Consider the following 15325-nt stretch of genomic DNA (forward strand, 5'->3'; position numbering starts at 1 on the left):
TGGCCTTCAGTACAATAATTTGCCCCCATGGTTACACCATTAAAGACAAGGTCACTTTTCCTTGTGAAATGAGCTGCCAGCCTTCACCCAACTGGGTGTGACCCAAAACCTTTATTATTGCCTCTTTTATACTTTTTCATTCACATCCAGCTTCACTGCAATTTTGTTGACGTATGTTCTTTAAGGGAACCATTGCCTTAAACCAGGGGTGGGCAAACTTTTTACCCCGAGGTCACATCAAGTTTTTGAATCATTGTTAAGGGTGGCATACATATTTCCCACTTTAAATTACATATATTTTTATTTATTCCAAACTCAAATTTGACAACTACTGTAATGTATGTACATGCAATTCCTTCTTTCCTGTTTTATAAACACTTTCATAATGAAAAAAAAGCAAAACATTTGCACACTGTGATAAGACACATTATTATATGATTTACAGTATACATAATATTTTATTCTTGACATATTTGTCATATATTCCTCTAATTCAGGGGTGTGCAATTAATCCCAAGGGGCCACATAAGAAATGGGAGTGTAGTGTAGGGCTGAACCAAAAGGCTAAACTTGATTCTGCTCAATACTGAATTTATGACTTTTAAAATGCAATAAATTTCTTATCTGATCTAACTCTTTTACTTTTAAAAAAGGAAAAAAACACCACCACTAATACTTTTCTGCTCCTCTTACCTTTGTGCATATCACTGATTATACATGTACATACTCGTGTAAAATTAGATGTGTAATATACAGTTCTAAAAATAAAACATTGTTATATAACTATACGAGTTAAACATTTGACATTGCAAAATAGATCTCAAGTTAATTTATATCCATTGTGAGCCGTATTTACAATTATTTTGGTTCTCGATCATACCATATATATCACTATGGGAACTATATATATATATCTATGGTGGGAACCATTTCACAGTCTGTGTCACTCTGCCATTTTGCCAAGTCACTTGTGTCTTGTCAGTAAAAATTCCAATACCTGCCAGTCATCAGCCTCATCACCAGTGGACTATTTATAATCATTCTGTTTGCCCCATCGTTGTCCGGTTTTCTAATAGTAATACATACAATTGTGTTCCTGTGTTTTCTGTGTTTTTTTTTATTAAATACCTGTTTGTATTATATACAAGTTAAAGCAGACTCTCTTAAAGCATTTCTCAGCAATAGTGTCCGGTGGCAGAACACCAGAATCATATGTCACAGCCGTATCTCTTTCTCAGCGCTAGTGTCTCGAGATGCACTTTTGATAACAGAAATTGCCATATCATGCTAAAGTACACCAACGCTCAAAACACTCGTCCTGCCTCAGGGTGAGAGGCGCTCCAAAAGACGCGAGCGCAGCATTCAACCCTTCCGTCTAGCTAGCCCTTAAGATATTTTAAAATGCTATTTTTGCTCATTACTTCTGCAACAAATCAACTCATTCCAATCTTCCCTTCCCTCCTGCAGGCCTACAGCATATCCTCCCTCCCTCCGATCCAGCGGCCGCTATTCACTCCCTTCTCCCTCTTCCAAAGGCCCGACCGCAGTTCTCATTTGCTTTATTCAACTCTCCATCAACAGCCATAGCCAGCTCACAAACATCTATGATTATCAAAGGCATCAAGAGAACCCAGTCCGCCCGTCGAGACGCCATGCATCTCTACCCTCAGCAAAGGATACCACTCCAGGCATGTCGCCCGCAAACTCGACGCCATGTTCAACCTAGCCATTTTTTGTTTTCTAAGATCCTCAAAAATCTCCACCACATCCACCTTTAACCCCCTAGTCCATCCAACCATATCCGACCTATCAGTAATCGATCCAGAGACAATGTCATACTCGATCAGGCAAAGCAAGACCAAACCAGAATAGACCCTTCTGTCTATATTTTCAACCCCCAGTCACCGATTCAACCTTACCAAACCTCCCTAGCCTACCTTCACTTCAGGAAACCCCAGACCAAAGCCGCATCAAGTCCCCTCTTCATCGACAACTCTAACCGGCCATACACTTCTGGTTCCAAAAGCACTTCAAAGCCATCCTGCTCCAATCCGGCATCCAAGCAGACCACTTTTCCGGTAACTCCTTCCGCATAGGCGCAGCAACCACAGCTGCTCAAAAAGACCTCTCTCAGTTTCAAATCCAAGCACTCAGCCGCTGGTCATCGGAAGATTTAAAGAGCTGCATCTGGTCAGATCGCAGCCCATCTAACCCTAATTTCCTGAATCATCTAAAAACACCTCATTCCCCCGCATGGGTTCGAACCTCCACTACCTCAGCAGTCAACTCCTCATTAGGAGATTTCAGCGCCGCAGCAAACGCCTCAACAATCACCAGGGCTTTTATCTCAAGACCTGTCACTCCAGACCGCCTCTGCAAGTGTGAAGCAAGAAGCAAGTGTGGCACTACCGCCTCCACAGAGGCCCACGCTTCCATCTCTAGCGTAGAAGTCAGCATCGCCGCAGCAATTGCCTCCGGAGAGGCCAGTGCTTTCATCTCAAGCTTAGAAGCCAACATCGCCGCAGAGGCCAGTGCTTTCATCTCAAGCATAGAAGCCAACATCACCTTAGCGACCACCTCCGCAGATGACAGTGCTCCCATCTCGCACTTTGCCGAATAAGACTTCACAGCTGAAGCCAGCATCGCTTCAGCATTCACCCAAGCAAGGGTCAGTGCTTCCATCACGCCCTTTTCTACAGGGGACGCAACTTTTTTCCATTGCCTCCATTGTTACCACCGGGGACACCCACAAAGTCCTGCCTGCTCCAACGGGATCAGAAATCCCCATCATAATAACCTCTGAATTCACTGCACTCAGCCGCTCAGCAACCAACACGATTACAGGAACCAATATCCCACCTCATTTAAGGGACCCTACACCAGCTTCCCGTCTTCTCACAATGACATCTCCCGAGAAGCCCTCATCCTCTCGTCTTTTCCAGAACGCAGGTCACCACCTGCGTAACGCATACGCCGCGTTTTGGGGGGGTTATGCATACACCGGCTGTTGTCCCACTTTATAATGCCCTGGGGGGGTGTGCTCTGGGCTCGAGCCGGTTCCCAGCTCGGGGCACTTGCCCTTGCCAGGGTAGAGTGCTCCGAGTTAGGATAGATCCGGTGGGACTTCTCTCACAACGCAGTGCGAGTGATAACTTTGCAGGTGGGAAACACATTGTTGGGCATTTAAAACACTCTCCGCTTGCATAATTTTATTTGTTTCCATTTATTTATCCCCGTTTATCAAGCTAGTGAAGGTATTGTTCTATTCAGCTGCTTAATTTGCAATTTAATTTTGAATGTCAATGTGGCGCAGCGCCCAGGTCCTAATCAGCGTTGCCAGGGTAACACGCAACTAACCACTCACAGCTGCCGGTCGTCAGCACCTGCAGCTCGTTCCCGGGCCCTATAAAGGCGGGAGAGAGGAATGAGATGACAGACTTCCACTCCACATGCTAACCCCATGAATATACACTGTCTCTTTCTGTCTTTTGAGCAGGTAACAGTGCAAGAGGACTCGCAGAGGAACTGACACAACATTACTTCATTACAAAACACATGACTGCACACGGAAACCCCAGAGGGACTATTTTGCACATTTTCCCCCAACTGCACACTTAATAAACTGCACTCCGGGGGGTTTTTACCCTGTGTTGTTTCGTGCTTTGCTCGGCACAACTGGTGGGGAATGCGGGCGATTTAGCACTACTTAATCCTAGTTTTTTTTTGTGTGTCTCACTTACCTCTGTATACAGGGAACCGCGCTCTCTTTCTCTTCCCTGCCGATAACCTGACCATGGAGGAGCTGATTCGCCAGCTGGCTGAGATGGAGTCTCGCCAGCAAAGACTCAGTACACAGATCCTGATGGGACAGGACAAGATGGCTGCAGACACTGGTCGCATGACTACAAAGTCGCGAACGGCCATCTTACCGACGTATCGGCAGCTCGAGGAAGCAAGTGCCACTCGAGAAGCCTGGAAGCAAGCGAGTCAGTGAAGCTAACAGCCCCGCCCATTTCCGGAGAGACTCAACAAACGTGTGAGGCGCTTCCCGCATCTGTTAGCATGGACTGTGAGAAGCGGAAAAAGGAAGTCTCCGCTCGAACTGGTATTTCCCTGACCAGCCCAGTGGAGCAATTCCACGACTGGTCCTACGAAGTGATAAGCCAATGAACGGCCAAATAACCAAGCTGCAACGCCTCACAAAAAGATGGTTGCTGCACGGGAACCCCCCCCCGCCGTCCAGGTGGCCGAGAAGCTGATTGTCGACCGGATGCTGCGCTCCCTACCTCGGGATGTCCGTATGCTGGTGAGCAGGAGTGGTCCCTGCACCTATCGGGAACTCTGGAGAGCGGTGAAACGAGCTGAGGCGGCGATCCCTCATGACGTCAGAGAGAGAGAGATGGTTTCACCCCGGAGGGCAGAAATACCCTGGCGGCTGCCAGAGGACACCTCCGGAAACGTGAACAGACCCGCGGTCCCCTCTCCTTCGGACGAGCAGAAGCCTAGAGGAGCCGTTACTCCCGAACCCCGGACATGGCTAGCCGGCTATGTTAGCCACCCAGCACGACCCATGGACATGCCGAAGAGGATAGTGCAGGTTAACAGACAGCCGGTTGAAGCGATGCTTGACTCTGGCAGTATGGTGACCCTCGTCAGCCCCACAGTTGTTCGAGCCAGGCCACTGGAAAATGTCTATACCCCTCGGGTGTGTATATGGAGACGTCCGCAGAGTTCCAGCCCAAAGAGTCACCATGGCCTGGCTCCTGGTCATTAGACATCAGCATCGTTCCTGATTTGCCAGCGCGGGTACTCCTCAGAAGAGACTGGCCAGCGTTCAACCGGCTGTTGGCCATGACCAGACAGCCAAGTGGAGGGGGGAGCCGCCGACGAAAATGGCGTCTGACGAAGCCCATACATGTCTGCCTCATAGCGAGTACCACAGGAAGTGCGTGAGAGGGTGAGAACTATCTCCAATACGCTGACAACTCCTCTAATCTGTGTCCCCAGGCGACTACAAGAGTACCCTGGGTGAGAGAACGACTAGAGGACGGTCGGTCAAGAGACCCACGACGGAGACGCCGACCCATTCGACAAGGAACTTTGCCACCCCCCTTGTTCCGCTCCCGCATCGCGTGGTACCCAACGGTCCATCCCTCTGCCCGGCACCGAGGTGTCCTTTGTACACATTGGATGGGACCAGGAGGGTCCACTGCCGGAGTCTGCCTGTGGCCACGAGAACGGCGGCGCGCTCGTCGACGACGACCTTCGCGTTCCGAGGCCTCGGCCCTAAGGACAACCCCGGTGACAGCCACTGCCCATAGCTTCAAGGTGGTTTCCACGAGAAGCCCGGGCAGACAAACACCGACCACCATGAAGCCAAGGACTCTCCCAAAATCATGGTGGAGCCACGACCTTCTCTTTCCCCCCCACCTCCCCGTCGGCTACGCCACGCACCGGACAGGTAAACAAGCGGTACCAGGACAATAAGCGGTACCAGGACGACGCTTAGTTTGTGGCAGGGCGCCCAGGTCCTAATCACTGTCTCTTTCTGTCTTTTGAGCTGGGGAAAGCGCAAGATGACCGGCAGAGGAACGGACACAACATCACTTCATAACAACACACAGGACTGTACCCGGAAACCCCAGAGGGACTATTTTGCACCTTTTTCCCTAACTGCACCACTTAATAAACTACCCTCCGGGGTTTTTGGCCCTACCCTGTGTTGTTTCGTGCTTTGCTCGCCACAGTCAAGTTTAAGATAGTGAACATTTTGTTTTATTATTCATTTGTTGCACCATTGCTGGTTTAATAAACAACTCAGTACATTTTTGAATAATTTGTTTGTTATTTTGTTTTACGGGGTTAGGAAATTAATGTTAAGTCGAGCCTGATGTCTTGCACAGCAATGCACACAGTTTATCGAGTAATTGTTATGAATCTCAGGTATCGGAATCGGAAGCAAAAAAGGTGGATCAGAGCATCCCAAGTACTTAATGTAGTAGTGTACACATTTAGTGTAATCTTCCAGATCTTGGTGACTCCAGTCTGTGTTATCAAAGTAGTCTTGCAGCTGTGAGGAGGCACCAGCAGGCCATATTTTGACAGTTTTTGAGGTGGGGGGGTTTCTTTTCCTGATAGGTATGTAGGTTGGTAACATGAACAGGGAGATATAACCCGACTGACACAGAAGTTGTAATGATATAGCTCTATAACCATGCTTAATGTTTGTGTATACTTTATCAGGTGGGTTTTTCCACGTGTGGGACAATTCACGTGTTGATAGAATTTTTTAACAACTTTTTCAAGTCCAGGTGATTAAAATCCCCCGCTATTATGTTTATTAAGTTCAGTGTTAACTGCACTGTATAGGAGGTTAAAGGCCAATTCAACTTTAGAATCCGGGGCTATGTATACTCCCATGATCAAAACAGCCGTTGACAACTCTCAAATATTCTCAATCCGGAGAGCAGTGACTGTCTATAGTCTTGGTATTAGTAGCCCATTTTTCACTAATATAAATACAAAGTCCCCCACCTCATTGTTTCAGTGATTGTTGGTTCCGGTTGTGGAGGTGTAGTATGAAGCCGTTTAACTCCACAGGTGCATCGGGAATTCCAGGGTGAAGCCACGATTCTGTTTCCTGCACTCTCCCAGTTTGGTTTCCGGTTCCTGATTGCATCGCTGCCGGCGGCTAGTTTGTATCCTCTGACACTTGTTTCACCTCACATTTGTTCTTGGTCTTAATATTAGTGTATTTTACTATAGTTACCTATCACTGCCGTTGCCGAATTATTTATAACTTTATATTCTTAAACTTTATTAAATGAAACGTAATGCCGCTAGCATAGTATTAGCATGTTAGCTTGCCTTCTGTTTACACTGTGGAATATCATCTCCCCCTATTTGTCTTGTGTTCTTACTGTTTCTCTTTTTAAGCAGATATACTAAGACTCATCAAGCAGCCTTGGAAAGTTAGGATTGCACTTCATACCCGGTGAGTCATGGCTTCTATTCCTATTGTTGTTACTTGCACCTCATGTCATATCTTTAGCTAAGCCTTCTCTGTGAGGGTTTAACATGCGATAAATGCAGGGAAGTAGTTAGCAGAGGTGGGGGACTCGAGTCACATGACTTGACTCGAGTCTGACTCGAGTCACAATTTTCAGGACTTGCGACTTGCTTGATTGAAGTAAGAAAATGACTTGACTTGACTTTGACTTGAGAGCAGGTGACTTCAGACTTGACTTGATTTTAAATGGAAGACTCGACAATGACTTGAACTTTGTAAAGTAATGAAATTACCTAAAATAATTATTGTGACTCGGCAGCACTATAGCGCCTGTGCCTTTAAAGCTGCTCAACTCAAACCGCGCCAAACAAGGTGAAAAGCCAATTACTGTAGAGCAGTTACGATAGAGAGGAAACTGCGCATGCGCCTGGCGGCTTGAAACAGTTGTGGCCGTTACAATGGCGGACAACAGTCGAGCTCCACAGTCACGTTTGGCTATAAGGACTTTGAACTGGACCGTGAAAATAAAAAATTATTTGCCAGATGCAGAGCATGCAACGCGAGGATTTCTGACGCGACAACCACAACGTCGAATTTCATCCGACATTATAAGAACCACAAGGAAAGGTTACAAAGTAATTTCTTTATAGTCAGTGTAATAAAACGATTACTAATATAATGAATTAATCGTTTCTGTTTGTCATAATTTTGCTTTGGTTGTTTTTTATCATTAGAAAAGTGATAATCGATCATCACTGGTAGGCCTACATCTCATCTCATAAGGTGATGAATTGGGGAATCTGGCTATAATGGCGTAGCCCGAATTGTTATGTTCTTAAAACATTAAAATCATCTTAAAATAAAGAAGGGCTTCTCTGTATTACATGTAGGCGAATGTCTATATTAAATGTGCGCATGTTCAAGTGTTTGTGTTGACTGCGTGTGGAAACTGAATAGCAGCTCTCTTATATACTGCATGACTGGCTAACATGGACGCGCCGGTGAGATCACTTGAACTTAAAAAAACTCTTTAAAAACTTTTCGGTCATACTGACGAGAATAATTTCATAGTTCGAATCTGTTAAATGTCTAAAAAAATTGTATACTCACAATAACAGCAAAACGTTTTGTGCTGTAAAATAATGAAACCAGTTCAAATAGAAAACAAATATTCTCAGATTATATATTACGTATGAAACGTGCATACTGCGTGTCCACCGCAGAGATGACGATTAAGCATCATAACTTCATCACTGGGCTATATTAACATACATTTTATTTATATTCTACCGAAATGAAAAAGATTCGTTCATTTTGATAAACAAGATTCAATACCGAAGTCAATAAAATGATCCGGGATTCCCATCAATAGATGCAAATTCCCTATAGGCCTACTGTTCACATTAATGGACAGCACAAGTATTACAGCATCATATACTTAAAACATACAATAGTCAAGTTTTCAATCACAATTCTTAGTTTATAAGCTTCATAGCCTGTATAAATGCATTCTCTCAGATACAAGTATTTCCATTTCTGTGTAGACGTTGCAATTAAATTGAATTAGATTTTATTATACATTTCAGACTGGATTTCTTTTGTGTAAGCAACACTTTTATTTTCAGATATTAATGTTGCACAGATATGCATATAATTCATATATAGCAATGTGAATAAGATACATAATGTATGTATATAAGTTCATCTTTTCTGTGCAAAAATAAACATGTATCTAAAAAATTAACCTCTGTTTATTTTAGTACTGCGACTTGACTTGACTTGAAACTTATCAGGACTTGACTTGACTTGCTTGATTTGTCTAAACTGTGACTCGAGACTTGACTCGAGACTTGATAGTTAAGACTTGAGACTTGCTTGGACTTGGCCATATGTGACTTGTTCCCATCTCTGGTAGTTAGGCTGACGGAGAAGATCTTAGAAATAGAGTCTTGCATCCAATCTTTAATTGAGGATAGTAAAATTGTTAGGACCGTAGAAAACACTTTGGATGCGAACAATGTTAGCGCACACAGCTCGGTTCCGGATGAAAATCCCCTGCAGCTGGGAATCTTTTTGACCATGAGACGGCATGGTCGCAAGACAAAACATCACTCAACCTTTCCGATTAAAGTCTCGAACAGGTTTGCCCCGCTCAGTGATGCAACGACTGAGAAACCTGCTGAAAGTGCCCTAGTGATCAGTGATTCTATTGTCCGGAATGTTAACATAGAGGCACCAGCCACCACAGTCAAATGTTTACTGGGAGCCAGAGCGCCTGACATCAAGTCAAATTTAAATGTGCTCGCTAAGGCTAATCGTAAATTCATTAAGACTGTTATTCACGTCGGCACAAATGATGTTAGACTCCGTGAATCGGAGATCACTAAAGATAATATTAAAGAGGCATGTGAGCTTGCAAGCACGATGTCAGACACTGTAATATTCTCTGGCCCCCCTCACTGCTCACCGTGGTGATGAGATTTATAGCAGATTATCATCACTAAATGGCTGGTTGTCTGAGTGGTGCCTGCAGAATAATATAGATTTTATAAATAACTGGAAGAGTTTTGAGGGCAGACCTGACCTGTTGAAGCCAGATGGTCTCCATCCCTCCTGGGATGGGGTTTCCCTCCTCTTTAGAAATTTGGCACACAGTCTTAATAATGCTAAAGGCTGACTACCTGGGGCCCAGGTCAGGAAGGAGACAGAATGGCTTAACTAACTGTCTGCTTGCCGTCTCACGTTACAGAATAAACAAAATATACAACATGTAATAATCCCTTCTCACAAACAACATACAACAGAGACTGTGTCTGTCCCCCAGATTAGCAAACATAAGATAATGCGTAAACATCTTGAAAGTAATTTAATAAACGTTAAACAAATCAAACATGAACAAAATGAAGATAATCAACTGTTACGGCTCGGATTGCTTAATATTAGATCTCTCTCAAATAAAGCACTTTTTGTTAACGATATGATAACCGATCATAAAATAGACATGCCCTGTTTGACAGAAACATGGCTAAAGCCAGATGATTATATTACTCTAAATGAATCCGTTCCCCAAGATAATTACCATAAACATGAGCCTCGTCTAAAAGGGGGAGGTGTCGCTGCACTTCACAATAATTATTTCATCACCTCTCAGAAGTCTAATTTTAAATACAATTCTTTTGAATTCATGGTACTTCACTTATCAACACCTAGCACTAAGGACAAAACATTTAAAAAAAATATTCTAGCTATTGCATATAGGCCTCCAGGGCACCACACAGATTTTATTAAAGAATTTGGTGGGTTCTTATCAGAACTATTACTGGCCGCAGATAGAGTCCTTGTCGTTGGTGACTTTAACATCCATGTATATAATGGATACTCCTTGTTACAAATATGGTAGAACGATTACTTCAACTACCAAAGATGCGTTTCTCGACAATCTGCCTGAATTGTATCAAATGTCTAGCATGAGTAAAAACGTTGACGATCTTCACATTACTATTGAAAATTTTAACTCTACCTTCTCGGAAACATTAGACACAGTTGCTCCTCTGCGTTTAAAGAAGATTAAAAATGGCAGCCCAACACCGTGGTATATTGAACACACTCAGGCTATAAAAAAGTGTCCCGGAAAATGGAGCGGAACTTTAAGAAAAGTAATTTAGAGGTATTTCCTATAGCATGGAAGGATAGTACTCAAAAATACCATAAAAACATATAGATCCGCCTACTTTTCATCCCTAATAGAAGAAAACCATCACAACCCTAGGTTTTTATTTAACACAGTGGCGACTTCAGATTCTGATTATCAGCATAATGTTGATGAATTTATGAACTGCTTCACTAGTAAAATACAAGATATTAGAGAAAAAATTATAACAATATAACCAGAAGTTAAACCCGCTTCACAAACTAACTACAGCACCCCTAAGGGGAAATTGCAATTATTTTCAACAGTAGATCACCATGAACTCTCTAAAATCATTAGATCATCTAAATCAGCGGTTCTCAACCCTGGTTCTCGCGCCCCCCCCCGCTCTGCATGTTTTTTGTATCTCTCTTGTTTAACACACCTGATTTAAATCTCTAGCTCATTGGACGAGAGCTCAATGAATGAACCGTGTTCCGATTGACGTGTTCCCTGAACTGTGTTCATTGCTCTCTTATCCCTGCACACAGGAAATCGGCTGACGTTAACTTAAGAACACAAATTTGCGCAACACTACTGCCTGCAGCGTCTTCACACAGACAAAACCTACTTTTGTCTTTTTGTCCTTCTAAGGATCTTCTAATAATACTTAGAAGATCCTCTTCTAAGTATTATTAACTCATCTCTGACATTAGGACATGTGCCTAAAGCATTTAAGGTGGCTCGAATTTACCTTTTATATCTAAAGTTTTGGAAAAAGTAGTTTCAACTCAATTATGCTCCTTCCTCCAAAGGAATGACATTAATGAAGAATTCCAGTCTGGATTTCGAGCATGTCACAGTACATAGACTGCTTTGATCAGAGTTACAAATGATCTGCTTTTAGCGTCTGACCGTGGCTGTATTTCGTTATTGGTGCTGCTAGACCTTAGTGCTGCATTTGACTTAATTTACCACAGCATACTCCTACAAAGACTCGAAAATTACATTGGAATTAACTTAAGGGCATTGAAATGGTTTAAGTCTTATTTATTCGACCGTTTTCAATTTGTACAAACAATGAGGTGTCCCGCAAATCGCAAGTCTAGTATGGTGTACCACAGGCTCAGTCTTAGGGCCTCTGCTCTTCGCATTTTATATGCTACCTCTAGGAGATATAATAAAGCGACACGGAATTAGCTTTCACTGTTATGCTGATGATACTCAACTTTATATTGCCTCGAAGCCTCATGAAACCCAGCAGTTCCATCAAATAAAGGAATGCATAGTTGATTTAAAAAACTGGATGAGTAACAATTTTTTACAAACTGAACTCGGACATAACAGAAGTGTTACTTACTGGTCCGAAAACCACCATACGTAACAACCAAGAATACTGCTTAACTATTGACAGATGCTCCATAAAACACTTGTCGTCAGCTAAGAATCTTAACGTTGTATTCGATAGTACTCTGTCATTTGAGAGCCATGTCGCCAACACCAACACCATGTCACCAACACCTGTAAAATTGCATTTTTCCATTTTAAGAATATATCTAAACTACGTCATATGCTGTCACTGTCAGATGCAGAGAAATGAATTCATGCATTCATGACATCAAGACTAGATAACTGTAATGCAGTGTTGGGGTTGCCCTGCAGGTTAATTACAAAAACTCTAACTGGTCCAAAATGCGGCACCATGTGGCCAGGTGCCGGACCTCCTCCCTGTAAGCAGTCTCATCGTTGTTGCTAATGAGACCAATAACTGTTGTATCATCTGCAAACTTGATGAAGGAGTTAGGTCCGTTCACAGGCCTGCAGTCGAGTGTGAAAAGGGAGTAGAGAGAGGGGCTCAGTACACAGCCCTGTGGTACACCAGTGTTGAGGGTGATGGTGGTGGAGCATATGTGGAGGAGGGGTGCACTTCTAACCAATGGTATAGTCTAAAGACAATGAACCAAAAAAAAGGTTTGGGTTTCCATCCTGACTGATTTTCTGGAGATGTCTGTGTTTCTACGATCTGGTGTGACAGAAAATCTTTAATGTTTGTGTAAGTGATTCTTTTTAATAACTTTGGCATAAACAAAATCGAACATGTACTACATCTGGTTTAGGTTTAAACTTTATAAACCAGAAATAACACAAAAAAACTAGTCATTATCTTCATCTTCAATTGTCATAGTTCTACACTGTTTTATTTTATAATTGTTTCAGATGATATTTTAAGATCTACAAGAAGGATGGTGCTATCCCCTAAAGTTCTAACCATGGGGCCATCCATCCATCCATTTTCTACCGCTTATCCAGGGCCGGGTCGCGGGAGCAGCAGTCAGTCTAAGCAGGGATGCCCAGACTTCCCTCTCCCTAGACACTTCCTGGGGTCCCACGCGGCATCTTGTGGAGGCTGCTCCGGGAGTATGGAATTCGGGACCCTATGCTAAGGACTATCCGGTCCCTGTACGACCGGAGCAGGAGCTTGGTTCGCATTGCCGGCAGTAAGTCAGACTTGTTTCCGGTGCATGATGGACTCCGGCAGGGCTGCCCTTTGTCGCCGGTTCTGTTCATAATTTTGTGTTCAACACTGTAAACAGCGTTGGTAGGGCACTGCTTACCCCTCCTGAGGCACCGAAGGGTTTGCCAGAATCTCTTCGAGGCCGACCGATAGTCCTTCTCCATGGCCTCACCGAACTCCTCCCAGGCCCGAGTTTTTGCCTCCCAAACCATCCGGGCTGCCATCCGCTTGGCCTGTTTGTACCTGTCAGCTGCCTCTGGAGTCCCACAAGCCAGCCAGGCCCGATAGGACTCCTTCTTCAGCTTGACGGCATCCCTTACTTCTGGTGTCCACCACCGGGTTCGGGGATTGCCGCCTGACAGGCACCGGAGACCTTACGGCCACAGCTCCGAGTGGCCGCGTTGACAATTGAGGTGGAGAACATGGTCCACTCGGACTCAAAATCTCCAGACTCCCTCGGGATCTGGTCGAAGCTCTGCCGGAGGTGGAAGTTGAAGATCTCTCTGACAGACAATTCGGCCAAACGTTCCCAACAGACCCTCACAGTACATTTGGGTCTGCAGAGTCTAACCATGGGTTATAATACAATTGTTTAGCACTCCTAGAATAGAATAGTCCAATAACTTCTTCACATCTTGTTGAGTAAAGACTGAGTCACAACAGTGGGTTTTAAATGTAGCTTCTGTTAATAGAGTAGTAGCTAAGGATGTGTTTATGGTAATAGGTCAAAGAATTTTTGGGGGACTCAAACACCCCTACATTCACTTTTCACAGCGTAACTCTTGAGACTGCATCAGACTGAGACTGTAGTAGTTTCTTTTTTATTTCAACCCTCTTCATCGCCATTATTTCATGTTGTACATTTGATAGCAAAGAAGCATAAACAGATAGTGTTTACATTTCTCATTGTTTTACGGGCATTTGTAAGCGTTAAACAAATGGTTAAATGTTTTTTTTAACGGTTCTCTTTTTCCCTTTCTGACAGAAACCAACTGAATGTATTAAAAATAATAGCAAGAGAAGGCCACTCTGCAAGTTTTTTAATTACCACCGTATTTTCCTGTATGTGTTATATGCTTTTTATGTTTTTCCAGACAGATCTAACAGTTTGTGTGCTGGATTGTGCAATACACATGATTGTTAAAATGTAGTTGCATTAAAGAATATCTTTTAAGTGTAAAAAATCTAGATTTGTAGTTCTAAGAAACGTACAAATAAACTAAAAATGTCAATTGCGTGCAGGAAAATAGGCAACTTATGCAGACAATGTGTCTTGTGAAACGCTGCAAATGGGGTTTTAAATGTTTAAAAAACACATTGAGCTACTGAGATAGATTTGCTAGGGTTTCCGTTTTTGGAAAGTTCTTCATTTTAAAGGATTGGATGTTTTAGCCTAGTTTTATCTGATTTAGACAAATGTTCTGGTCTCTTTCATCTTCTTTTCTTGATTGCTCTACAAGCTCTGGCAAACATGCATATTAATTTAGCATTTTAATTGACCTTCACCCTATGTCTTTCCGTGGTGCAGACAAATGGGAAGTCCATGGGCACTACCCAATCCGAATCTTACATGATACTTTATGTAAAGATGGGTTTAGTCATATAGAGACACTATTAACATTGCAACAATATCTCTATAAATCAGTGCATCAGTAAATGAATCAGTTTAAAAATAACTAATTAATTGAAGGATGAATACACATTTTGTGTTACCATGTTGTCCCATTAAATAGATATGCTTTAAGAATTGAGTTTGTGATGTAATCATTATACTACACCCTCAAATTCACATCATGCACACAACGTGGATCTCTCACTATATATCAACAGTGTTGATCAAAACTTTTGACCAATTTTACTACACAAGTTTGTATCCTCACCATGTAAATGTCAAGAACATTTTTACATTTTTTTAAGCTTTTGATCACTTTTTTTGTAACAAAATAGCATAATTTTATAATTCAAATCATACAAATGGTTGTAGTTGAAATAATCGGCCTTCTTTTCCTTTTAGTTGTCATTCTTTTTGCTACACATTTTAAAATAAACTTAATTTCCTTTTGTATTATGCATTCTTAAGCACTTGTGATTTTAACTAATTTACTTTCTAAAGAACTCATTCATTAAATATTGTTTTTCTTTGTGAATTAATTCTATGTAACGCACTTTGAAT

The 15325-nt window shown here is 42.8% G+C and overlaps 1 long non-coding RNA gene across 2 annotated transcripts in view; it reads left to right on the forward strand.

The window, feature by feature from the left end:
- The window catches only part of LOC130424466 (uncharacterized), a 23350-nt gene extending 8600 nt beyond the window's left edge, over positions 1-14750 (forward strand). The window contains exons 2-3 of one of the 2 annotated variants that reach the window (XR_008906945.1): positions 1468-6994; positions 12855-14750. This is a non-coding gene — a long non-coding RNA (uncharacterized LOC130424466). The remainder of the gene's footprint in view (positions 1-1467; positions 6995-12854) is intronic. The other variant, XR_008906946.1, reaches the window with a different exon arrangement.
- Positions 14751-15325: the final 575 nt, after the last annotated feature.

This window comes from Triplophysa dalaica, chromosome 6, assembly GCF_015846415.1.
Source record: "Triplophysa dalaica isolate WHDGS20190420 chromosome 6, ASM1584641v1, whole genome shotgun sequence".
Taxonomy (NCBI): domain Eukaryota; kingdom Metazoa; phylum Chordata; class Actinopteri; order Cypriniformes; family Nemacheilidae; genus Triplophysa; species Triplophysa dalaica.